The 26,542-nt window shown below is 33.4% G+C and overlaps 1 protein-coding gene across 1 annotated transcript in view; it reads left to right on the top strand.

Annotated features, from left to right (window-relative positions):
* LOC106124501 (semaphorin-1A) overlaps positions 1-26,542 on the top strand; it is a 106,419-nt gene that overhangs the window by 32,930 nt on the left and 46,947 nt on the right. Inside the window, exon 2 of the mRNA XM_013321229.1 lies at positions 13,132-13,180. The gene's annotated coding sequence lies outside the window, so the exon portion shown is untranslated. The remainder of the gene's footprint in view (positions 1-13,131; positions 13,181-26,542) is intronic.

Below are 26,542 nucleotides of genomic sequence, written 5' to 3'. Positions count from 1 at the left end.
AATTAAAAGGAAACGTAGCTCATAAATAGTCATTTTGTGACACTTTTTAAAATGGCTATCAGTCAGCCAAGTATTCTTAATAGCATTATTTACTTATTTAATAGTAAAAAAGAAGTAATTACTTTCCTGTCTTAACATTGTATTGCGTTTTCTTGAAAAGACAAAAGTGACGTGTAATGAAAAAACTTTTTATTCGCGATTACGCGAAACTCTGAAAGCTCAGTATTTCACGGAATCTTATCGTATCTTAATGATATTTAGTTAGTTCCTTAAAAGATAATTTGTACTTTGACCTATAATACTAAAAAAGCTTCGTGCATTAACTTTGAACTATTTTAAGTAAAGGCAATTTTAGTATTTCGAAATATACATTAGAATTTTATTTTTAATTTTTTTGTTCCAGGTAAGCAAAAGGGGATGATGGACATTATCTTATTCAAGCAAACTCTGTAAATAAACTCTAAATGCATGTATCACAAGCTATAGCCCGCGACTCCGTCCGCGCGAAATTTAAAAGAAACTTAATTAATATCCTATGTGTTCTTCTAGACTGTTCTATATGTACGCCAAATTTCATCGAGATCCGTTCAGCCGTTCTGGAGCTACCTTCGAATAAGTATCCATCTATCCATCCACCCATCCACCCATTTATAATATTAGTAAGAAGTAAGATAGTAAGTATTATACAAGCGTGACGATTATTTTTGTATTTTAATTTTAATATATAATACTTTTTAAACTCATACGTTTACTCAGATTTATTAACAAAAACAAACACTGGCAGCTTACTATATCACAAAAAAAAATTAGCTTCAAAAAATCCGCGAAAAAACTTTATTAAACTTGGTAAAAAGGAAATAGAGAATTACGAAGTGTACATAGCTGCCGCCACTTATTTGCCATAAAAATAAATCTAATACGTCTTAGTTTTTATCAACGGATGTCTTGCAGGGCAAGTACAACCTGTCTACATTACTGACTTATTAATAAGAAAAGCATGACATTTACTAAATGATCTTAAAAATATGAGAGAAAATGTCAGTCAAAAATTTTGGTCTCTTCAAAACGATCATTTCTTAGCTTTTACAACGAAGCGAAGTAAACATTCGCTTCGTTGAAATTTCATCCGTCTTAATTATTTTACTGTTAGTAAGTTACAGAGTATAAAAAATACGGACGAATTGATAACCTCCTTGTTTTTGAAGTCGGCTAAAAATAACACAGGCAATATTTACAAATAATAAAAACGCAAAACCAAAATAACATTTACGGGTTTCAAGAATTAAAATATCAAAACGTAAAATACTATAACATACTTATCAGCACACTTTAAGATCTTTACTTCACAGTAGAAAGGAGAGTGGTAGAGCAAACTTTAAATACGAAATCAATAAATAAATGAATAATAAATGTTGCCTCGCAAGCTAACCAAACTGGATCTCGACCAGATTTAAATAAACAAAAACAAACGATATGCTCCCACTAAATGAATAAATGCAGGGTGGGCGGCGGAGGAGGCACCTGTTCAGACCACATCGCGATTGCCTAGCCCACATTACACCAACACATTATACTAACCCAAAACTTGGGTTTCCACTGTCGCAACACATGTTTAGAAACATGTTATCATCCATATCCTTAGTTCTAAAAAACAGAGTAAAAACATGTTTTGTTACATATTTTACGGTAATTAATTTTCACGGTTAGATTCGACTTTGTACATTAAGTAAGTGGTACATAGATAGAGTAATATTATTAAACATTGCAAACTATAGCCACTAGTAGGTTGTAGCCTAATTTTAATTTCAATTTAAGCTATAAAATTGCCTAAAGTAATGTTTGATCTCATTACGTTTTTTTATCCTATAGTTTTTTTTATATCATAAGGTGGCAAACGAGCGAGCGGCCACCTGAAATCGCTAAAATAGCGAAGTGACCGTAGCCCATAGACATACGCAATTGCATATGCGTTGCCTACCTTAAATCGACGGAGGAGAGAATGCACAGTAAGAAAATATCTTCCCTTTCCATGCATCCTCTCATCCGGGAAGTCCACTTCCACTTCCCATCCTTTCCTTATAAGAAAAAGGGTGGGAAGGGAAAAACGACTAAATTACGCCTCCGGGACGTACACTCATCAGACGAAACGCGGAATTGCTTTCACTTCACGCCTGTCTTCTGTGTGGTCGTGGTAATTCACCGGGCGATCCGGGCCAATTCGTGCGAAGATGTTAAAGCGGGCTCTACCACTGTTAGTCCATCTAAATTTTAAAATGTTCAATTCAAAATATATTTTCCAATAAGAAATAAAAATATTAACTATCTAAGACTTTCCCGCGAAGACATAAGCCAATTATTATCCATTGTTTGAGCATTCAATAATGTGATTCTAAACTGATCAACATATGCAAACTACATCACTCAACTCAATTTGTTTTGTAAACACACGTAAACAAATGTTAGCTGTTATTGACGTAACACTAACTGTATGCTAAATTTAATTACTGTACAAACACTGAACATTTGATCGTTACAAAAGTTATAAAATACAAACCACAATCACTGAGAACACTATAGAGAAATTAAACTATCCTTAGGTTTCTAAAATCAAAACCTTTGTATAATACATATCGTCATAAAAATACTCATCCTGATGAAGGACCCCCGATGGGCTCGAAACTAGTCGGTGCCGCCACCGGACGAATATACGTGAGTGTTTAGCCGTTTTTATATCAGTTTAGTAGACTCATCCTTATGATGGGCCCCCGATGGGCTTGAAACTAGTCGGTGTCACCACCGAACGAATATACGTGAGTGTTTAGCCGTTTTTATATCAGTTTAGTAGACTCATCCTGATGAAGGGCCCCCGATGGGCTCGAAACTAGTCGGTGCCGCCACCGGACGAATATACGTGAGTGTTTAGCCGTTTTTATATCAGTTTAGTACAATGTCTCACGAAAGTTTGAATTATTACATATCGTCATCCTTATCTTTATCTTTGGCAAAACAAAGAAAAAACATGTATTAAAGATGAATTTTGGTCTCAGAAAGACACGGTATGTCATTCTGTTTTAAAACTCATTAACGACATATTTATAAAAACAAACATAGATGCTATTCCTTCGATCCGATTAGTTGTACGGTGAGGTGGCGTTGCTACTCTACATCGCCATGTGTTACCGCAAAGAATACCTGGTTCATTTGCTTAAGGTATTTAATGTTAGTAACAAGCAGTCACCCGTGACTCCGTCCGCGCGGATTTAAAAATACATAATTAGTAGCCTATGTGTACTTCCAGACTATGTACTATATGTAAGCCAAATATCATAGAGATTCGTTCAGCCGTTCTGTAGAAACCTTCAACCAAACATCCATCTATCTAAACATTCAAGTTTATAATATTATAATAATAAAATTATTGCGTGTTAAAAATTTCAATTACTCATATTGTCAATCCGTTGCAAATTTTTTACAATTCCTTATTGATGTATTCTGGCAACACTAGAATAGGATACTGTATTGATGTTGATTGATGCACGCTGAATTGCATTATAATTAGCCGAAGCGATGCCACGTACAAAGCTATGCTCAAGGCTAAAACTGACGTCAACTCGTGAAATACATTGCAAAATCTAAGAGGAAAATATTTCAAACATCGGTTAATATCGGATTGAAAACAACGTTTTCTAAGAATCGTATCATAAAACACTATCAATTTAGTAGTTTCCGATTTGATCTTTCAATATAAAACAAGTTTTGGACTATTTATAGTTTACTTCAAACGAATATGCCAAACAAACAAGTAATAAGTCGGTCTTTTATAAAACTTCCTATATAAATGAGTATTTTTTTTAATATACCATTTTTAATTTATAAAAATATTACTATGACATCTAATTCTTATTAATTAAGCTTTATTATAAACGATAAATGTAAAAAATGTATGCAGTTTTCTATGAACGTTATGCTAATTTAAATCACGAATTTGTTTTCGTTCGAACACCTGACCTTAATAAATCTGACATTGTCACATCAATTTGTGATATTGAATGCAAAGGCGAGAGAGTAGACCACTTCGAAATGTCGGAATTAGCATTACTATTGTGTTTGCTCTCTGAACCAGATCAATTCTCAGCAAACGATCTCTATGGATTAAAACATTCATGAGTGTTGTAAAATCGTCGCTATAGGTTAAGAATATATTTGCATACGAAAATATCTTATGAATTTTATAGCATCGTAAAATTTTAGAAGGCTATTGTACAATAAATTAACTAAATTTTCAAATTATTTTTTTGTGTTCATTGAATTACAAACTTTTTTAATTGAAAATTATTGTAAGATTCAATATAATATTTGTAAAAGATCGACCATTAATGTTTATTTATTCTTGAATAGAAAAGTGCGTTTCTAAGTTCACTTTAATATAACGAACTAGCAAAGTTCTAGATGGTTTGTCTTACTATGTATCTAACTTTTTAAATTGTCATAAAATTTTATATTTGTTGAACAGGTGTACTTTAATATTGAAAAGTGCATTTACATTTTATTGTTTTTTATTCCTCGAAAAACATACAGCACTTACATTTAATCTTTATATATATAATTCTTCTGTGAGTGTGTATGTCACTGAACTTCTCTCAAACGACTGGACCGATTTTGATGAAATTTTTTGTGTGTGTTCAAGGCGATCTGGGAATGGTTTAGGTTCACAACTTTGTCCGCTGGACAATGTTTTTTTTAATTAATTTTTAATTTATTAGTAGTTATTGATTTTGGAATGTTTAACATTGGATCCGACAGACGGCGCTACCATCGCAATTTCAAATTTTAAATAATATTCGAATTTTAAACGTCAATTCAATTTTTGAACGTCCCGACAGGACAACGTCTGACGGGTCCGCTAGTATTTATATAAAAATTTCAGTATGCTTCATAGGAATAAAAATTTATTAACTCCTAAATTTATAGCTGTAATTATTCTAAGATTTAAAAGGTCATTTTTAAAGCAGTAAACAATGTAAACTTAATTATTTTATACTAGACATATGAAGCATTTATATAGTACTAGCGTTGGCCGCGACTAAGTCCTCGGCGAATTAAAAAAAAACTAAATTAGTAGCCTATGTGTTCTTACAGGCTATGGTCCATATCCATGCCAAATTTCATCGTGATCATTTGAGCGATTCTGGAAATACTTTCAAACAAACATCCATCCATCCATCTAAATATGTATATGCAATTATAATATTATAGTATTATAGGACAACTGAAATAAAAAAATAACTTAGTTGATATAGGTTAATCCGTCCATCTGTCAGATTATAAAAATACATTGAGAGAACCGGTCATGTTCAAACCGGGGATTAGCTGATTGATTACAATGTAAGAGTATGTGCAATATAACAACATAACTCACGCCCGTAACTTAAAGGGGTATGCAGAGACCACGGTACCCGTAGTCCTGATACATGATTCTTGCTTCTCCTACGTTTCCAGATCAACGCATACAAGCACATCGGTTTCGGGTGCTCGTAATAACATATGTAAATATAAAGCAATTACAGAAAATCAATTAAATAACAAAACAATTAGATGATATCATAAGACGTTCAATAAAATATAAATATTATTAAAATATGTAATAAATAATGTCTTAATGGGTCCTTCAAGAAGCGAGCGTATCACCATCTCAAAGGCCAGCAATGCATCTGCGGTTCCTCTGGTATTTCTGATGATCATGGGCGTCGTTGAACACCTCGGTGATCAACATTTGCCTTAACCTCGTTTGCCCCCTTCTGTTATTAAAAAAAATGTCTACAAATGTTTCGTAAAATTATTGACATTGTAATTTTCTGCATGATTCCCAAATTAAAGATAAAGTTAAGGTTATTCGTTTCTCCATCTCTAAATGTTAATTAAACACGTGTCTTGGCTGGCTGTGGCGCGGGGGGCGACGGGTGCGGGGGGCGCAGTGAAGAGGTCACTCACAGCGCTATTAGCATTTTAATTTAATTGACACTGACATGATTCCAGCCGACCACTGAACAGATTTGACACATCATGTTGTCTAGTATATTTGTAATCTTAAAGGATCAGAAACCAACTATAACAATAAACAAATAAACTGTAGAATTTACTGTCGTACTTCAAAATGTTGGTCACTTATGTTAGACCCTTAGTTTAGATTTTTTATACTTAATTTAGAGTGAAAGGTGTATGATGGATTTCACCGGAAAATAAAATTATAACAAATCTTTCTAAACATTTTTATTAAGTTGTATTCACAGACTTATACTTATCTTACTAATATTATAAATGCAAATGTTAAGATGAATAGATGGATGGATGTTTATTTGAAGGTATCTTCGGAACGGCTCAATGGATCTCGCTGAAATTTGATGCTGAACATAGTCTGGAAGAAAACATAGCCTACTTATTATTTTTTTCGGGTGGACGGAGTCACAGGCGACAGCTAGTAGACTATAAGTGGCATTGTGAGCCAGTAACATTTATAAATATATTATATTATAAATTCATATCTATTGGATTCGATTATAAGCAGCAATTCATATTAGCTCATACACAAAATTCACTTATTATAATGAAATAAAATACCAATAAAATCTTAAGTGAACAATCTGCAAATATAGTGAGGGAAAATTGTATTTTTTTGTATTTGTTCCCTTTCTTATTATGCTACTAAGTTAGAATATATAATAAGACTCGACCCGTTCCAAAGGACTTAGCCTTTGTACTCTATACATGTATTTCGTATTCTATGCAAGCTCTCAGTGCCATGGAGTGAAAGATTAATCGACACGCTACTCTTTTTAATAATTTAATATAAGAATTTATATTCTTGTTATATAACTGCTCAAAAAATGGAGAATTATTAACTACGCAGTTAATTTTGTTGACAATCAGAGATAAAACAAAAGAAGTTAGTAGTTGAACAATTTTTGTTTTTAAATTACATTAAAGGTTATAAAATTAATTCACCAATGAAACTATATTTCTAGCCATTTATTTATTTATTCCCAACAGAATGCGTTATATAAAATAACAAAAATACGATACAAAAACATTTAATTTCTTTGCAACTAGTTATAAAAAAAAACACCTGAATAAAAATGTGGACATTTTTATACGAACGTAGTTTTTAGTAAGCTCGCGTGAGCGTCACTTTGAACCTATGTTTTTGTTCTATTTTAATTTAAAAGTTGTATTTAAAATAAATACAAGGTGCATGTATAATTCGCTTGCATTGTATTACAAAAAACCAGGGCGCGGTTGTTTTCTATATTTCGTTACTGTTTTTAGAAATACTATTATAGTTTTTATATATTTGCGTTATTTCGATAATTTTATACATCTCATTGGACGAAAAGTAAGGATTTTTCCTTTTTAAATTATAGTGAGTTTTTTTTTCTGTAACTTTTCTCCGACTTATTTAAAAAACAAGAGTTTTATAAGTTTTTAAAAGTTTATAAATGGCTTAAAATTAAAAATCCGCGAAATCTTTTTTATAAAAGATTTAACAATGATGAACTTAAGACAAACTTATCAGAGAAAACAATATATCCATTGTATTTATAATTGGGCGCGCGTGCGGACTCCGCCGCCTGAGGCACCTGAGTCGACCTCTGGTGAACTCTGCTGCCCTTTCGATGCACCTTCGTTTGACATTGCCCTAAAAGGACAAAAAGTACAGGAGAAAATACCATAATATACAATATTTTATAACTTCTACATTTATAGTTTGCACTTTAAACTTGAAATAAGTTGTTACTTTACGTAATATTTGTAGCTAAAACAATAAAAGACTTTTAAACGATATATTTTCAGCTTGATTGAAATTAACTTTTTGTAAGATAGAGTAGTACAAATTCTGTTTAAAAAAAATAAAACATTATTTTTAAAATCCAACCAAAACCAAAATTACAAATTCGATTTCAGAGTTCTTTTACTGCGATTCATAATAACACAAAATATGCTCTGCAATCAATTTAAAAGTAGTGAAACTTGACATTTGGACTTAAAAGGTGACTTATTATTACTGCAATTTTTAGTGTCTAACATGAACCCTAATAAAAATGCTAAAAACCAAGACTTGGAACTTATATACGATCGATTGAGGAAGGTCGGGGTAGCAATTCGTTTATTCAACGAACAAGTAGAATCAAACGTAAATCGTTTTTCATTCAACCAGTTGAAATCAACGTATAGTACCGTTACTTGCTGAGTTTTCAACTCAACTAGTTGATCAACGAGTTCACAAAATCAACGAGTTGACAAAATTAACCAATTTGTTAAAGAGTTGAAGAAAGCAAATTTAATTTAATACGAAGAAAAAATCCATCTCTAGTCTGGGTTGTATAGAAGCAATTAGCCGGCGTGTTTAGGGGCGGGCCGGCGCTATAGGAGTGACCGCCGGCTTTGCTCCGCAGTAATTAACCGCAACTTCATCATTGTGCCCGGTGTGTGCCCGATACGGAATGTACTGCACGTAATTAAAACGTTTTGCTTACTCTCATGTTTATAAGATTGCTATGCACCGTAGTGGTGGACTTTATATTTCTGTTGTGTAGAGTACATAAAATTGCTTTACTTAATTTCTATGGTACGATGTTAAATATATTATGCAGATTATCTACCATTTGTAATTGTGTTATTGGCTGACGAAAGTAAGTAATAACTGTAAATAATCAACTAGAACATTTCTTTTCATTTGCTGAAGAACTTAAAATGTGTATAGCTTTGATAAAAATGGATTTATAAATTGTATAAAATATTATTTAAATTTAACGACTTCAGTTATAATCAAGTGGATCAAGACCACTAAGTCAACGTTTATGTATCAAGAGCGTGAAATCCGCGTGCACGGCGTTACCGCCCACGCCGCGCCGCCCGATACGAAGTTACAGCGTCTCTGAATAACTAATCAATGTAAATATATACGAGAGTACGACGTAGACCCTTCAGCGTCGGTTGTCAACATGTACCTTTACCGTTACCTTTTATGTTGGTTTCTTGTTTAAATAGATTCTCTAGAGGCGACCCAAGAGGCGAGTTTCCATCGATAAATATGACGCTCGGTCAGAGTAATAAAATATCACTTTGCTTATAGTAACTACTACTGAAGTTTGAGTTTCTATAAGGAGAAATTTATTGCTAGGCTTTTGCTGAAATTTTCTTTTAGGGCATAATTTCTACGTTTTCATACAATTCCTGATTTTGATCACAGTTGATATCAAATTGCGGCTGAAGTTAGTCGACAATTGTAAACAACGTCACGGAGTATTGATTTTACGTGTAATACTTTTATAGAATGCGTATCTTAGACCAGGTTACCCTACTATATAATTTAGAGAATAATAACAACCAAATACAATGTCTGCTTGCTTGTGCTGCTTGCCAATGTTTGCCAATGCTTTTATCATTGCGACATCAGTAATATATTTGTATAAATCTTCATACATATTCGTTTGTAACTTACTAACGTTATTTGTAATAAAAATTAAGTTTAATTTAATTTATTCTTCGAATACAACTACTCGTAGACGGCTCCCTTGCTCACGCTTCACTACGGCTACATAAACTTTAGAAATGTTCCCATTAATCATTACTTTCTAAATTATATCTTGAGACGTTCAAACTAAATTTGTTTTATGAAGACGTGAGTGGCATTTGAAACAATGTCTACAAAAACTGAGAACTATCGACTCGACTCTAAGATGTAACTTTTTATGTGTGCTCCGAGTGTAAATATCCATTAGTGTGGCCACGTAATGGCTGCAACACATTACGTAGAGGTCGCGTTTTACTCTGGGGTATCCACTATCTATTGGGAACAGAATTCCACAAGCTTGGCTATCATCGAGCGTGAATTACAAAACGAGGATACCCAGCGACCAGTTGCCGGCGAATGGTCTTTAATAAATAAATTATATTCAATTTCACGGGCTTAAATTGAATCCTTACTAAGTTTAACACAGAAATTGCTTATGAAATTTCAATTATTTCGGGGACCTCGCCCCCATAAAACTTATAAGAGACCTTTCATGAATATTGGTGCGTAAGTTACCTACGCATTCATACACAAGTTTTAATTAATATTATTATCATTTATTATTCATGCGACCGTATTAATGAAGCTTAAAACAACGCCCTATTTAATATTCTTGCCGTCGCAAGTTTTATGCCTCAATTATTCTACGTTTATAACTAATCAGTCGTAAGAGCGTAATGTTTGAATAGTCACATACATTATACTATGAACATTAAGTACAATCGAGAAATAAGGCGAGGGGCTTATCATCCTACAAAAAAAATGTTCTTCCTCATTGGACAAATTGTGTTGTTTTAACGCATCTGCAGTTCCTCTAGTGTTGCAGATGTCCTTGGGTGTCGTTGATCACCTCGGTGTTCACGCCGCTCGTTTGCCCCTTCTCTTATAAAAAAAAATTGTAATGTGACATTATTAATTAAAATTTACAGCAAATATCTTTTACTCTATAAGACTGTAAAATAATAAATGGCGTCATTCTTTTCTTTATCTCATATCTGTTTCATCTTGCAAATATTAGTATCAATAGCACGCCTGTCGCACGGCCAAAGCAATGTACCGGCTAATACAAAAACAAACACAAGATAGATAAGGTTAAAAAGCATCCTTTCTTGTTAGAATAATCAAGATAAGAATATTTTCTTTCAAGATAGCCGAACACAGATAGACAATTGTCAGATGACATTATGTAGGAAAGAGATGGGAGACATGAAAGTGGTCGACGCACAATCAATTACAACGCATGTTGTGTTTAGATTCGGGGCAATGAACCAAGTGAAAGTTTCCCATTCAATGAATACAATCCATGTAACTTTATACGTATTCCAGCGATAATACGTATAAATTTTAAAAGGTTGAATTTGAAATACAAGCTGTCGCCCGCCAAGTTAGTAACCTTCCAGACTATGTTCTACATCTGTGCAAAATTTCAAGACCCATTTAGCTGTTCCGGAGATACCTTCAAACATCCATCCATCCGTTCTTCTAAACTTTCGCATTTATAATATTTGTTAGATTGTTTTGACTTACAAAATAGAAATGATTTTCGTAGTATGTAGAAAAGTATTATATGAAAAGATTTTTACCATCCAAACATTTGTTTTATTTAAACAAACATTCCCACTGTAATATTCAGGTACACAATACCGCTGTTATGTGAAGACGACAGTTTCTGATCCTAATCGAAAGATGTCGTTGTAATCTGAACCGGTTGAAAGTTGATCGTCGCTATCGAAACAAATTCTCGTTTCCATGCTTTTATAGTTGTGCATGTTATCTCATTTTATTAAAGCACTCAATTTGCTTATCCTAATAAGCATATCCAGAACTGCGGTTATATTAAGAGCGCCCAGCAGTTCTTAATTTGAGGTTAATTGGTCTGGTTTTGTTATTTTTATTCACTTTGTTGTGTTTGTTGGTTGTCATTTTGTGTGTGTCTATCTCTGTAATCTTACTTCTTATTAATCTTACTAACATTGTAAATGTTAATGTTTCGATGGATGGATGGATGGGTGTTTGTTTGAAGATATCTCCAGAACACCTAAACGAATCTCGATAAAATTTAGCATACAAATATTAAATGAGCTGGAGAAAAACACATAAGCTTCTACTCATGTTTTTTTTTTAATTCCGTGTGGACAGAGTCGCGGGCAACTGCTATTTTATAAATATATTAAAGGAAATTAAAGATTTTTTATGAATTAAAACTTGTTAATGTCTCTACATGTGTTAGCTAACTCCTTATATCCGAATTAATTGATAAAATATTTTAAAATAGTCAAGTTTGTTGTAAATTATTGTATTTATATTTTATCGATACGGTTTAAAAATTATTCGTCTAAATACTGGCAACATAAAAAAAAAGAAATAATAATTACACAGTGGTCACAGTAACCGCATTCATTACGATTGCGGTAAGCACTTCGACGCTACGTTTCACGTATTTAATAAAAAAATCGGGATTCTGGAATTTAACGATAACCTGTAAAATTAATCAGGATGAGCCAAATTGTGATATGTGAATAGGACAATATACTTTATGTGTATTACAAGCTGTCGCGTGCGGTTTCGTCCGCGCGGAATTAAAAAAACTCGTGTTCTCCCAATGTTCTACATCTAAATTAAATTTCAGCGAGATCCTTTGAGCCGTTCCGGAGATACCTTCAAACAAACATCCATCCATTCATCAGTCCATCTAAACATTACACACAAACAGTAACCTAAAGATAGAATTAATTGAGTCATTTTAATTATTTAAAAAAAAATCTAGGCATAGTATTCTAAAAATAGCCAGAAAATTCGATGTGTTTTTAAATTCCAGATAACGCATAGACAGGAATGTAATTTAAAAAACAAGCTTACAGTATTTGAAAACTGTTTTGGTTAAAATAACAGTTATACAAGTTTACATTGGGGCTCAACGCGACGTGCGTCTGTGCCGATTATATTTGCAGCGTCTGCGCTATAAAAAGACCGTGTGCGTCTAACGGCGCGTCTACGCCACACGACCGACGCACAACGAACATTTATAATTCATAAAACTCTAAAGCCAAACTTCTGTAATAAACCTAGAATATTTTAGGTATATTCCTATACACAAATGCACTCAATTATTCTGATAAACGCTATCTATAATTACTTAACAACGAGTTTTTATATCATTCATTGTGGTAATTATTTTTAGCTGAAACGTATAGTATAAAGTTTATATTACGATTATCTTGTTATACCTTTATTTCTTGACGAATTTTAATTACTTATCGAAAGTCTTGCATTATAAAATGATGGCTACAAGTCTTAAGTAGTGATTTTAAGATATCCATTTTAACGGATTTTTTGCATGTGACATTTCGGTTAACTACAGTTATCCGTTGTTAATTTAAGTGGATTCCAAAATCGATTGGAATTTTATCCAAATGCATCACAACGTGTATTGAATACGTAATCAGAACTGCAAAAAACATGTTAGCTTCGCCTTCACTTACAAATGCTGTCGACAAAATGTGAAAGAAATTGTAACTTTTTTGATTGTAGTTAGTAAAATCTATTTATATTTGTTACAGTTGAGTTTGCAGACTGCAGACACAACGGTCCCATTGAATGACGTCATATGTAAGTACGCTAATTTTAACTTTAAGAGTACATGCTAATAGGTTAAGAGCTAAGCAGGAGACTACCTTACATTCCTACAATCACGTTATTTGAAAACTAACACAAAAGTTTAATAGTAAGCGCTCCAATTGTAATAACAAAGAAGATTATTTTAGAACAAACTCCTCGATGTTCTCGAGTAAATCTATTCACCGAATAATCTAGAACGCATTTAGTATACCAAATAATATTCAGTGCAAAACCAGAGCGGTCTTCGGTCGAAGCATAACATTACTACTTCGTTCTCAATTCTATTTCTGGAAACATTTACCAACACAACAGTTCAATAGATGTATTACAATGTTATTACTCTAAATACAGAAATAATATATCTTATATTACGAATAGTAGTACGAAAAAGTTCTTAATTTCTTAATATTTTATACGCATAGTTTTAAAAGTATCGTATGTTTCCATTACACTTGGTACAAAAGGATCGTTTAAATTAACTTCTACAAATAGATTAAGAAACATCTGCCTCAAATAAATACATACATTGCGATGTTGTTTTGACTTAGATGGATCGCTTGATAACAGGTTAAGTTCACTAACTACGAATAGGTATGTCATTGGTACTCTAGATAAAAACAGGATATTTTATCCCTAAGTTAAAGGTGACATAAAAATGTAACATTTCGTCTTTTTTAACTTAGCTTTACTAATGTAAAAAATAAACCAATTATTTATTTCCTCTTACAAGAAATATTGTTCAAAAATTCATTAAGTAAATGAAACTTTCGCGAAACAACAATGATACTTAAAAACTTTCGTAGTTTATTTACATAAAATCAAACTTTGATTGCTATCGATAAATTACGTTCAAGCAGTATAAAGTAATATTTTTGAGGAAAGTATCGACAGTATGAGGCATGTATAAACTTTCTTTTTATCGGAGTTGCAAATCGCTGGCTTTTGCTACAATTTTATGAAAAGAATAAGTTAACGGGACTATATGTACGGGGAGAAATGCGCGGAGCGTTTTATCGCAAATTACACACGAGCTAGGAACGCGATCGCGGACACAGCTTTGAATTCTAAACGAAGCAGACTTGCGCACCGCCACGCCATCTAACTACATTTAAACAAGATCTTAAGGCTCTGTTTACATGAATACCATATTTCTGCAACGAACCACACCGGCGTCACTTATTACTGGCCATCTTTTTACAAACTATGAAATATGATACATTACTTTTGTTTCGATGTAGAATTCCAGTTGACATAAAGTACTTAAGTGTATGTCAATGGCCAAATCCTCTGAATAAGCGTCTAAATCATTCTTTTCTTTATTGGAAGATGCTCTCAGTCTCATTTACTACTTCTCCTTGATTAATGTTCTGCTACAACCAATAACGAATTAGTATCATATGGATGCACCTTTAGTTCCTAACATTTAGTACGTACGCCTCGAACCAGCTGTAAATGGTTGGTAAGTATTAGCGAAAGCAATCAATAATGTTACGCCGATGGCGGCGTGTTGCTCGATGCCAACGTGGACAGGAATAGCAACAACAATGAATTACTGTGCGGCCGTCGGTACTCGTGCATCGCTATAATGAGAAATAAGAGTCTAACAACGTTCATCCGCCACCACATCCCGCCTGACTTGTTTCAATTTTATTCCTAACAAATAAATGCTATTTAAGGATTATTCTCTTTAGACATTGAAACAGGATGAAACTGTATTAAATATCCGAATTACTAATTAGAAAGCAACATCTCCCTGGTCTTATCGCACACATGTGGGGTCAGCGCACAAATACTTATAAACCTTAATGTTTTGCTTTAATTTTTATGGCCGGCCCCCCACCTGTCGCCATATTTGGGAGATAAATTAATTTATACAGTAAGAGCACGGTATAAAAACATCATATGCAATAGTTCGAAATAAAGAAACATAATCAGTTTTCATTTATAAAGTGACAAACTGGTAATGTAAATCGATTGCTGTATCTTTAGTCATTGTATTCTAATGAAGTGATATACATACAAAATGTAAATTTATATCAGCAACGCATAGCCCCATGCACAAATTTATAGCGAACAGGGTGGGGCGCCTGACTTATGGTAGTTTAACTATTGTTTGTATGAACACTTACCGTCAAATCAAACAATAGCAATAATGTTCTGTTCTTCTGTACGGTTGTGCCCTCGTGTGAAACTAGCTTTAGGGCTTGGGGCAAGACAGTGCGTGTCCCGCGCGGCGCGGCAGCGGCCGGCGCCGGCTGGCCGCCCCCGTGACTCATGGGGCTCTCCGCTCCTCGCATTTGCACTACGCTCCCCTTTCACTTTATACACCACTATTTTACCCCCATAATTAATGCCCCCTCGTTCTAAACTCCCCGTATGTTGAGCAAAGCATGACAATTAACAAAAATGATATAAGGAAAATATACTAAATATTTTAACTGAAACTTTAAACTTTTTTATTTCAACTATGTTCTAAACCTACGTTTCTATGGCACGCACTGGTAATTACTTGAATTTGAACATTTTTCATACAAGGACGATAAAAGCATCAGAAGCTTTCATTTAATTTATTTACCTTAATGCCGTCTTATTATGTATTTTATTGAACTGAACATCTTTAACTCATACATTTGAATGAAAGCTTTCAAAAGCAAATATAATAATACATTTTATCTTGTGGTTTTATATAATGGAAAATCAATAGTACACGACAAGCTGACCATCTGTTACGTTGATAATTTATCTCTTTATCTGACAACTCTATTTAGACTCTACAATGGGTGGACTTATTATTCAATTATTTTTCTAAAAGCTTTTATCCCTAATTGGTAAAATGAGGTTTGCCTGATTAAAATAATTCACGCACGGAGTCGCGGGCAAATGCTAGTTAGGTTTAAAATATCGTTAAAAAAGTTGTCGTTTTTGTGAGTTCCGTTAAGGATCCACTGCCTTTTTATTTGAGTGTGACAGGGAACTATCATGTGCAGGATACCGCCACACAAGTCACGCGATTTATACTCTGCTTGTGTTGCTACGATATTATGCGGTCCTAGTACCTTCATATCATTTATATGTAAAACCTTAGTTTTTAATTATCATTCCTTAATAGCTGTCGTCCGCGTGGTATGAAAAAAAAAACTTAATTAGTTCCCGGAAATTGTCCGAATTTTTCTCACCTTTTAAACCTTCCCTAGACCTCCGCGAACATTTCAGGACCAAGGTAAGATAAATCCGTTCAGCCATTCTCGAGTTTTAGCGAGACTAACGAAAAGCAATTGATTTTTGTATATATAGATTAAGTCAAGAGAAATAAATAACATAACATTATGATTCTGTACATGTGAAAAGTCCGTAATATTTATAATATTTTGTATCTTTAATTTCGAGTAAAACAATAATAAAATCTTTTTCCCTTAGGAGAAGTGATTCCAGTGTTATGAAACGTAAATAAGGCATCATATTGTTTATCGCAAGTGGGTTTGGAAAGTTACGAAAAACAATTTTCCCAACCGTGATATTTCCTTAGAGATGCAAAGCAATTTTCTGCAAGAGATAACCTTTCTAAGCGGCGCTCCTAATGTATAATATTTTTAGAAAATATTGATATTGAACCTTGTATTAGAAAAATGAATTTAACATGCCTTCATAAACTTTTATTGGAAGAAAAACGATTGTATTATAAAATGTTCTCTAAACATGTTAAGTTGGTTTAAAAACTGTCGATAAAACAATTACAAAAATAAAATACTGGACGAATATGAAAAAAAAATGTTTGAAACTAATAATTATTTTCGAGATAACGCTACTTAACTAACATAAATATATGTATGTCATATGTATTATTTGAATTACATTTTTAGCTGTTGAAACGTTTTTATTTTATAAGAGGTGTCACACGAGCGATGGGAACTCATAGGTGAACAACAACGGACATCCGCAACACTAGAGGCACGATGCGTTGCTGGCCTTTAAGTCACGCTCGCATCTTGTAGAACCCAATGTCGTATTAGTTTGGAAATACTGCCGAGGACAGAACATTCCATAACATACCAATATTTTAGTAGTCACTGTAAAAATAAACTAGATCACTTAAAGCTATGTTGCTGATAGTAATACGAAAATATATTTTCAACTAACATAAAACATCTGGCTTAATAAAAAACCGATTGCTACGTTTAAAAGTAGCGTTGTATATGAAGGCATTTATTTAAGAGCTGTAAATTTCTGCGCACAGTTCAAATGGTTAAATCAAGCTTTTAAGAGAACAAAACCGATAAAAATGTCCCTGTGAAATGGTTATAGTGAGATATGTACGGCCACTAAACATGTTAGTACTGTAATAAAGAAACGGTAAACTGCCGGAACAATGAGCATTTTGTTATCTGCAATGTACAGCATGGTCAACTACTAAATTTGTATCCATTTTATCCAATACTAGCTGTCGCCCCCGAGAATATATAAAAAAAACTTAATTAGTGTAGCCTATGTGTTCTTTCAGACTATGTTCTATACGTATGCCAATTTTAATCGAGATCCGTTAAGCCGTTCTAGACGTATCTCCAAACACCCATCCATCTATCCACATCACATCCATCTAAACATTTGCATTTATAATATTAGTAAGTTAAATTAAAATCATCTCTTCGAGGCATAAATTCGGAAAAAAAAATGTGTCCGTCTCCTGGCTCTAAGCTACCTCCTCACCAATTTTCAGCCATATCGGTAAAGCCGTTCTCGAGTTATAAATAGTGTAACTACGAGTAACACGGATTTTTAAAATCTTTTAAATCACCCTTTTCTAAAAGTAGGTTGATGGCTGAGATTATGCTTTAATGAAAACAAGTTATGAAATTCTGATATCCAATATTAATATTATTTTTACTTTAAATAAAATTAATTAATAAAATTCTAAATATTCGCGAATTGAACTTTCTAAAATATTCAGTTAAAGAAAATAATTAAAATAAAATTAAATAGGGATAAAGTTCGAAACAATGCTTTAAGGACTGCACCGCTTTCAATTGGGACATTAAATGCATTAGCAAACTTTTTATTACAATGTTATAAGGAGAGACCTCTATCATTGTTAAAAGTATTTTATTGCATTTTAAATTACTATTATGCATTAATCGAGCTTCTCCTACACCCTCCAGCAATAGCAAAGTAAAGGATAAAAACCTATAAATTAATGAACGCATCTAATCCCAAGGGTCGGGGTTACAATCCCTCTTGTACAAAGTTTTGTTTGTCTGCTTTGGCGTGATGTATTTAACGGATGTCGTGTTTCAAACATCGCAATTGTTAATTTTTGTATACAAAATGAAAGAAAGCGAATTAAAAAAATATATGTTAGAGAAGAGTATAATGGAAAATAAACGTCGCTCTAAATAAACCAGTGGGCCTAGTATGAATATTTGTGAAAATGCTATAGTACCGTCATGGACAAAATGTTGAATTTTTTATAAGGCGTAAAATACACCGAAAATCTTATAATAATTCTACCATAACTTACGTAGATGATACAAAGGCTAAGTTGCAAATATTCGTGGTAGGTCCATAGAACTAGCGACATGTGAATAATGCCAAAAAAAACTAATGAAAAATACAGATGCAAAATAGAAGTACGTAAAATCAATCTACCAGACTGTATTAACTACATTCAAAAAATTAAAGTTTGTTTTATCATTACAAAAATAATCCACATTGTTAAATATGTTGGTTGTTACAAAACTAATATTCCATGCAGTTCAAGCAAGCTTCTTAGCAGTTAGAATTTAGCGCAGTCACAATGTGCTCATGCATTATGTTCATTTTAAGTTTAGCTGCGAGAACTAGATTCCTGCGACTTTAAGCCACTTTTTCTTTAAAGTACTTTTAAACTACTTGAAGTGCCGTGACAAAGATTTGCATGTCGATATGGAGTGCCGATAAAAAATCGTGCTACATCGAGCCACTTGTCTGCTTCTGTGAAATGCCCTACTTTCGAAAAAAATATAACTTTTAATGTAACATACCGATTTACCGATAAATACTCGCAGTTACTCAAATACCACAAAGTAACATTTGTTGTAATGATACCAGAATATGATTATAGAATTAAAATAAAAAAAAAAACAAAAGATAATGTCGTCTACTATTGCTTAATAGTAAAAAATACTTTCGTACTCTTAAGAAATACTCAAGAAGAGTTATATGTAAATTTAAAACTTGGTAGTTCTAAAGTTAGTATCCTAAAATAATTTGTAGTTGCAATTTAGTCTTACAATTCAGTACAGTGCTGAGGATAAAGAGCTCTGCCTTCGACTTGATATATAACGGCTTTAATTACGGCACTATCTTTTAAAGTTAGTCCTAAACAAAGCTGCCATCGCAGACTAATACCTAGGCATTTAGATTTAGTTAGAATTTGTAGCTTGTATCGGCGAGACAGCATTTGCCAAGGATCGAGGACCGTAACCTGAATAACCGCAGGGCTCAAGGCGAAAGCGAGATTCGGCGAATTAAGGTATTAAGTCCGCATCGGTACATCGGTGGTTGTAGGTATTTCCCAGGAGAGAACTAAATCACGCATTGCATGCTTCTGCCAGATAATATATATTATTCACTGTTACTTACGTGATGTAGGGACAATCGGACATTGGATTTTAATCAGAAAAGTCTAACAAACTTATTTTAGGTTTTACAGAAATTAATACAAAGTTAAACATTGGACCTAGATAAGTTAAAAATAGACTAATAACACACGTTGTTGATGTAATTGTAGGAAACAAGGGACTTATAAATGAAGAGAAAAAAGGAGAGAAGAAACGCCGTATATATTTATTTCGCGAGTCGTAATTTCTTGTAGCTATTATAATTTCACCTAGTTTTAAATATTACAGGATTAATTTTGATCCGCCATGTTTTTGTCTTACGCAATGTTATTGGTTTTCGGATAGGAATATGTTATGACTGTCAGGTGTCGCTGACTCCGCGCTCGAACCCTCCTCAGATTTTATGGCATGGTCGTTCTTACGTCGCATTAAAGTAAACAGGGGCTGGTTTTACTTTAGTTTTTCGAATTATTAACCTATGGTTTTGTGAAATTAATTTTTTGCCAATATTTCAACTGCTACAATGTACGATTTAGTACAAGTTGTACTATATGAAAAGTTTTATTCAAACTTAATTTTAATTTAATAATTTAGGGAATAATGGGACGGACTGTTTTTCCTAAAGTATTCTGGTTGGAAATCAGATTAAAATTAAGTAAAAAAAAACATGCTGAGGTTACATTTATTTACACAAATCTTGTTTAATGTATGTTTTCTTACTTCAACTATATAACCTATAAAAATTTACTGTTACAATTACATTTGTCAATAGAGAAATGAAATGGATATAAAAAGGGCACACCTGCGCAGTGTTTCAGTGCCACCTTCGATCGTAAAATACTAAATGTGAGTTTCCATCGCTGGAAACCTGTATAAAAACACAGTTTTATCTCTATTTTTTTTTAAAGAATGACAAGGATGACTATGTTTTTATACAAATGTCAAAGAAGACTCGAATAACTCAGTCTAACGTAGAGTGCGTTCGTAGGTACGTCAGGTCACCCTTGAGGGTCAGTGTAGCTCTTAAATCTTATATGTGCCACCGCTAACGAAATTACGAGCATACTACTATAAAAGTTATGATTTCTTTTAACGATTACACCTTTTTGAAGGTTAACGTTATTAATAATTAACGTGTACTTAGTACTTAAACAGGGATATTGTTTATAATAGTAGTATGTTTATGTAACAATATTTCTCACATTGATTATGAATATTTGCAACGACTATATTAACGAATAAGAATTCTTTAGAGATAATTTTTAAATGAACTTGATATTTATTTTATGACGTAGCTTTAATTCCTTTAGTAAAGTTAGCACTATCTGATATTTTAAAATTTTGTACGCTTTTTAGTTTTTCTTGCTAAAATGTAACATGAACTCCGGAGTAAAACAAAAGAATCAAAACAACACAAAAAAAAACTATAATTAATTACTAACACTACATGAGGTTCAATAGACTAAACAAAATGATATTTTTTTATTTCTCAAAGTATTATTTAAAACTTTTTAATTGTGTTTTAATTGTAGTGACACGTGAAACAATGATATAATTACCTACTTGATAGCAATATAATTGATTGTTGTCCTTAATCACTGCCTTAAGGATATTTCATAATTGTAGTTTAAACGTATAGTTTCAACTTTTTAATTATGATAACAATGAGTAAAAAAATCGTTTTTTTTTGTAATTAGTAACAAAAATTCCAGTCATCAAATTATGGCCTGCTAATGATAAAGGATGTTTAAAATATTTAAAAGAATAGTAAAATAATCTAGTTATCAAAGTATCTAGTTTATAAAATTTGACCTACATCTGCTATAGTGACACAGTAAAACGCACCCTTCAAAATTTTCGCGCGTACTTTCCCAAAAATCTGGAGGTGAATGAACACTTAAATATTACTCGGTCATGTTAATGAATACGGCTTAAAGCGTTTATTAAAATTAAAGGCAGGCTAGCGTGCAACTAGGAAGATTAATGATCCCTCGAATACGGAGTTATGTAAAGCGCAAATGGAGTGAGCGGGGTGCGACGGCCCATGTCTTGGCGGCTTTCCAAACTCACTTGTCCTCCCTTCAGTACGATATTGTTACTAAAACTGTACCGGCGGGTGCATATTATTTTAAACAATCGTATCGGTTGTTCGGACACTAAATGAATGAGCCTGCAGTTATATAGAATGAGTCATACCACAATAGATACTATACTAGTACAAGATGTGCCAGCGTAAAATAACACCGAACTTTGAAGGATTAATTGCAAGGTGCAAACGGAATTAAGATCTTTGACGGTGTTGAACAAAACCATTAAACAATAGCTAGTTAAACAAAATGGTATTTAATTTCTTGACATTAATTTTACGAAAATTATTTTGCAGATTGTTAGCACATACTTACCCGTTCTAAAGTTTTTACTAAAGTTATTGTGAACATTTCGCAAAAAAGTCGTTTTTCATTTCAATGTTTGGCCTCGATTCCATAGCTCGCCTACTTTTTCAATTGTAATTGTACAAAAGCAATGTAATGCTTAATAGCTGCGGTGAACAGACGTGCAATTCACAATACACTTGTGCCGAGACAAGTTGGTTTGAGTTCGCCGGCTTCGAATTATATTGTTCCCGGGGGAGCGAAGCAAATAGGAAACAAGCAAAAACAATAAAAATAGTTCCAAGCATCCATCGGCTGGGGACAAATTCCGACCAAATTACGTGAGGAAATTAGACATTCCGGGACATCGCTGCTGGAGTAATTGAGCCGCCAGCTCGTTTGTAAATGAAGTGCGCGCCTCGTCGACCGGCGCTCGGCGTCCCGCAGCCACCCGATACCGGCCACTGCGCTACGATTGACTTCGCACTTATTGTTAAATTTCTCCTATTTGTTCTTTCAAGTTGTACCTACGATCATGGCAATAAACCCAGTTTCACTGTTTTCGTCCAATTACAACGTGTAAACTGATGAAATTATATTAATTCTAATTCCATGCTTTAAATTATAGTATTGATATAAGCCGATAACATAACTTTTCAGTATACATATATTCAATATAATTTCGAACTATACCGACAGTGACATATATAACAATTTCCATTATGGAACTTTAAATGCATAAAATACTTTCCATATGAAGAAATACCAGAGGCATCATGAGATAATTTCCTGTAGAAGAGCTGCGTAGGAAATAATGGCATAATGGTCGAGCTAGGCATGCGAGCTGACGATCTGAGTGCGGTATTCCGCACGCGCGCCCTCTACTGTGCGGACTGAGGACGACACGCATCTCCTCTACCTTAAATACAGACAACATAAATTTCAACGATTTTATATATAGTTAGTGGCGAACTTTAACTAAATAATTTAAATTTTAGTTAGATTGTGTATTTTGTATTTCATACTAGATGTACTAATCTATTCGCTGCTTTACTTCTAGTGCAAAAACGCAATCTGTTTTTTTTTATTTATTCAAGCTAACCATCGCCTTTAGTTATATTATCGTAAAGCCATTTGATTTTTGAATCATATTAAAATAAGACGAAAACAAAATTAACCAAATAAATTAAACTACATTTACAAAAGTTTTAACGAGCGATACCGCTGAATAACAATAAAGAAAAAAAGCCTAATTTTTTAATTTTCCCCGAACCGAACACTTGACATGGCCTGAATTTCACTAATTAGTTCATATTTTAGTTCCCTCATGCTTATATTGAAATAATCATCAGTTAATTTTCACAATTTTGTAGACAGAGTTATAATTTTGCTCTTTTTTTCTAAAGATAAAAAAAGATACAAGTGTACAAGTAAATAATACCATGCTTCAATCGAGGAGCTATTCCATAGCGTAAATCGGCGCCGTTCGCCGCGCTATAAAAAGATATCGCTTCAAATAAAAGCTAATATAACAAAATAGGTGTCGATTCGTACGTGCGGATTCCGGCTTTGTTCTCGCCGAGCTTCTCATCTCTGGGCAATATTTCATGATTTTTCTGCAGCCGGCGGAGCGAGGCCGCGACGCATGATCACCCATAATGAAAACTATCCCATAGTCCCGGCTGCGCGCCCGCCACATCAATAACAATCCACGCAGATCCTTCCTAGTCCGCAAAATCCAACCGCCTTTGTCCCCAACTTTAGCTTGGATATATCCTTTTTAAGGATTACATCCTCAAGACAGCGTGCAGAATATTAATTGCGATTCAACACTAAGTTATGTATTCCTGTTATAAAAAGAAATTCTAAATAAGAAAAACATTTTTTAAGATAAATTCGAGTTCTTTATTTAGAAACATACAAACAGATCAACAGTACCGCAGGTTGCTAGTTACTAAGTTTATAATTTAACGAACACAACAAACTTTCAATCTCTTTATTAACTCGTATATTCGAATCCTGGCATTCGACTATTGATGTACGCCGTATGCTAGCACGAACTTCAAGCTCATTACCCAACTGACATTAAGGTAATATGACATGAAGGTGCAGAGCGTATAATTTTTATATAGGTATGTGGGTTTGTGTGTGTAAGTCAATTCCGATTGAACTGATTTAAGAAATCAAGTTTCTCAATTCATATTCCTTCATTTTTCAAGAGCTAATCGGTTTGTTTGAGTAATTTACAAATAACATTATTCGGAATAGTCTCAAGAAATAGCTCAAACTATCCATTAACTTATCTAAAAGTTGTTATTCGCAATATGCTGAACTAAATGACAGATTGTTAGCTATGTATCAAGTTCAACCAGTGTTACAGATAAAGCAGGTTTCACTCAGTAGATAGTCTCATTCAAAAGGTCCGAACTACGAACATTACATCGTATTACGCGGAAACCTCCGCGCCTCACGCGCTACAGTCACGACTTACTCCAAATCTGAAATTGATTACAAAAAACTCGACCGAAGAGGTTGTATTTCGATCACAAAAAACGAACCCATCAAAACCACTAAACATAAAACTAACCTATATGTAATTTATTCGATCACATCTTTTTATTTACATCCAATAAAACATTTGTAAAATATCAAAGCATATTATGTAATGTGACTTTATATAACGTCGTCAACGATATTACTTGTGTACTTTTAATAGTATTAGCTACGTGGCTTGTTAATTATTCCGTAAGTTCATTAGCGAAATACCTGTGGTTTGCATTTCAGGTCCATAGTTTGGTGTTTGATATTGATCTGTTTATTTAATTGAAGCTTCTAAACAGTGAAAACTTGACCACCATAGTATCATACATACGACAAAATAATATCCATATTGAATTTTTCTAAATTTTATATTATAAATGCGAATGTTACGATCGATGGATAGATGTTTGCTAGAAGGTATCTCTAAACCGGCTCGAGGTATTACGATGAAATTTGGCATAGGTGTAGAACATAGTCTGGAAGAAGAAATAGGATACTAGTAATTATTATTTTTTTATTTTTTCAAGATTCGCCGGCGCCAGCTCTTCAGTGTTATATTCTAATTAAGTTGAATTATATTTTAATGTATTCACTATTCACACCCTTTAAAATATAAATGATATTCTTGCAAACCTATCTAATTTTTCTCCGTCGATGATTTAAAATTTTCATCCCGAGAATTATATTATTCATAGGTTCAGGCCGGTAATACAAAGGGCGCTGCGAGAGGGCAGGGCCCACTCGTAACGAGAGGCCTGTGCGATGTGATAACTCGTGCATTTCCATTATTCTTCATTACAGACGGTCATAGTCCGGTGAACAACGTATGCCTACTTTTATACCTTTAATATGAATAAAACCTTTTGGATAATGTTCGAAAAATCAATTACGATTTCAATTCTTATGACAGAGATTTTAACGTCATTCAATGGACATGAAATAATATTTGATAGTACTTATAATAACAAATATTTTACTGCATCTTGGAATCGAATTCATGACAAGTAAAGTACGTAATAGTAATGTTACAGACAGAAACACTTACTGGCAGGCGACAGGGTAGCACAATAAAAACTGCGCACATAATGTAATTAGTTCATTACTTAGTCTCCAGGCTCTACATTTCTCTCTCCGTAGATTTATGTCAGGATTCTTTCAATGTTTCCTCACAGCAGTAAAAGCAAAATTACGTTTTGTTTTCCCTTTTTAAATAAGTGAAAATATCTTCGCAGTAAAAGCCGCCAAAAATAAACAAATCACGCTAAATGTTTCATCCGCGAAACGGGAATTACTTCTTACCAAGTTCCTCTTTCAAGTAGGCATTGTTACTTTAGTCTTCCGAAACGAGTGATGCGGTTGAAATCGTCGAACCTTGAGCCGTATTCCGATTTAACAAATCGAAAGAAAAAGTAATCGCAAAAAGTAATTTACAACTTGTGCCGTTTTTGCTTAATGTTTTTTTTCTCAAACACAAATTAATAATCTAATGTTTTTGTAATCGATCTAGGAGCAATTGCTCTTACAGTTATTTTATTGGCATTGTATAAGCGAGGTGTGGCAAATGCTTTGACTTAATTGAGTAATCTTATCGTTTTTTTTTTGTTTTTTAATAAATGTTATTACGGTTGAACTACAGCGATAGCAATTGGTATAAATAAACCACCCGTTGGATAGCCATTATCCCTATTTTATCGTAAATTTGTCAAATGTTTCTCATCACCTAAGGAAACACTACATATTTCTTGATTAATCTTGGTGCACTGTATTTTAAATTGACACTTTAACCTATATAATGGCATCGGGTTCGTGTGTTTGTTTCGTGTGACGTGAGAAGTAGCCCGGAGCGT

This window comes from Papilio xuthus, unplaced genomic scaffold (assembly GCF_000836235.2).
Source record: "Papilio xuthus unplaced genomic scaffold, Pxut_1.1 DF825946.1, whole genome shotgun sequence".
In the NCBI taxonomy this organism is placed as follows: domain Eukaryota; kingdom Metazoa; phylum Arthropoda; class Insecta; order Lepidoptera; family Papilionidae; genus Papilio; species Papilio xuthus.
Note: the sequence above shows the minus strand (reverse complement) of the source record. Positions and strands in the feature narration are given on the sequence as shown.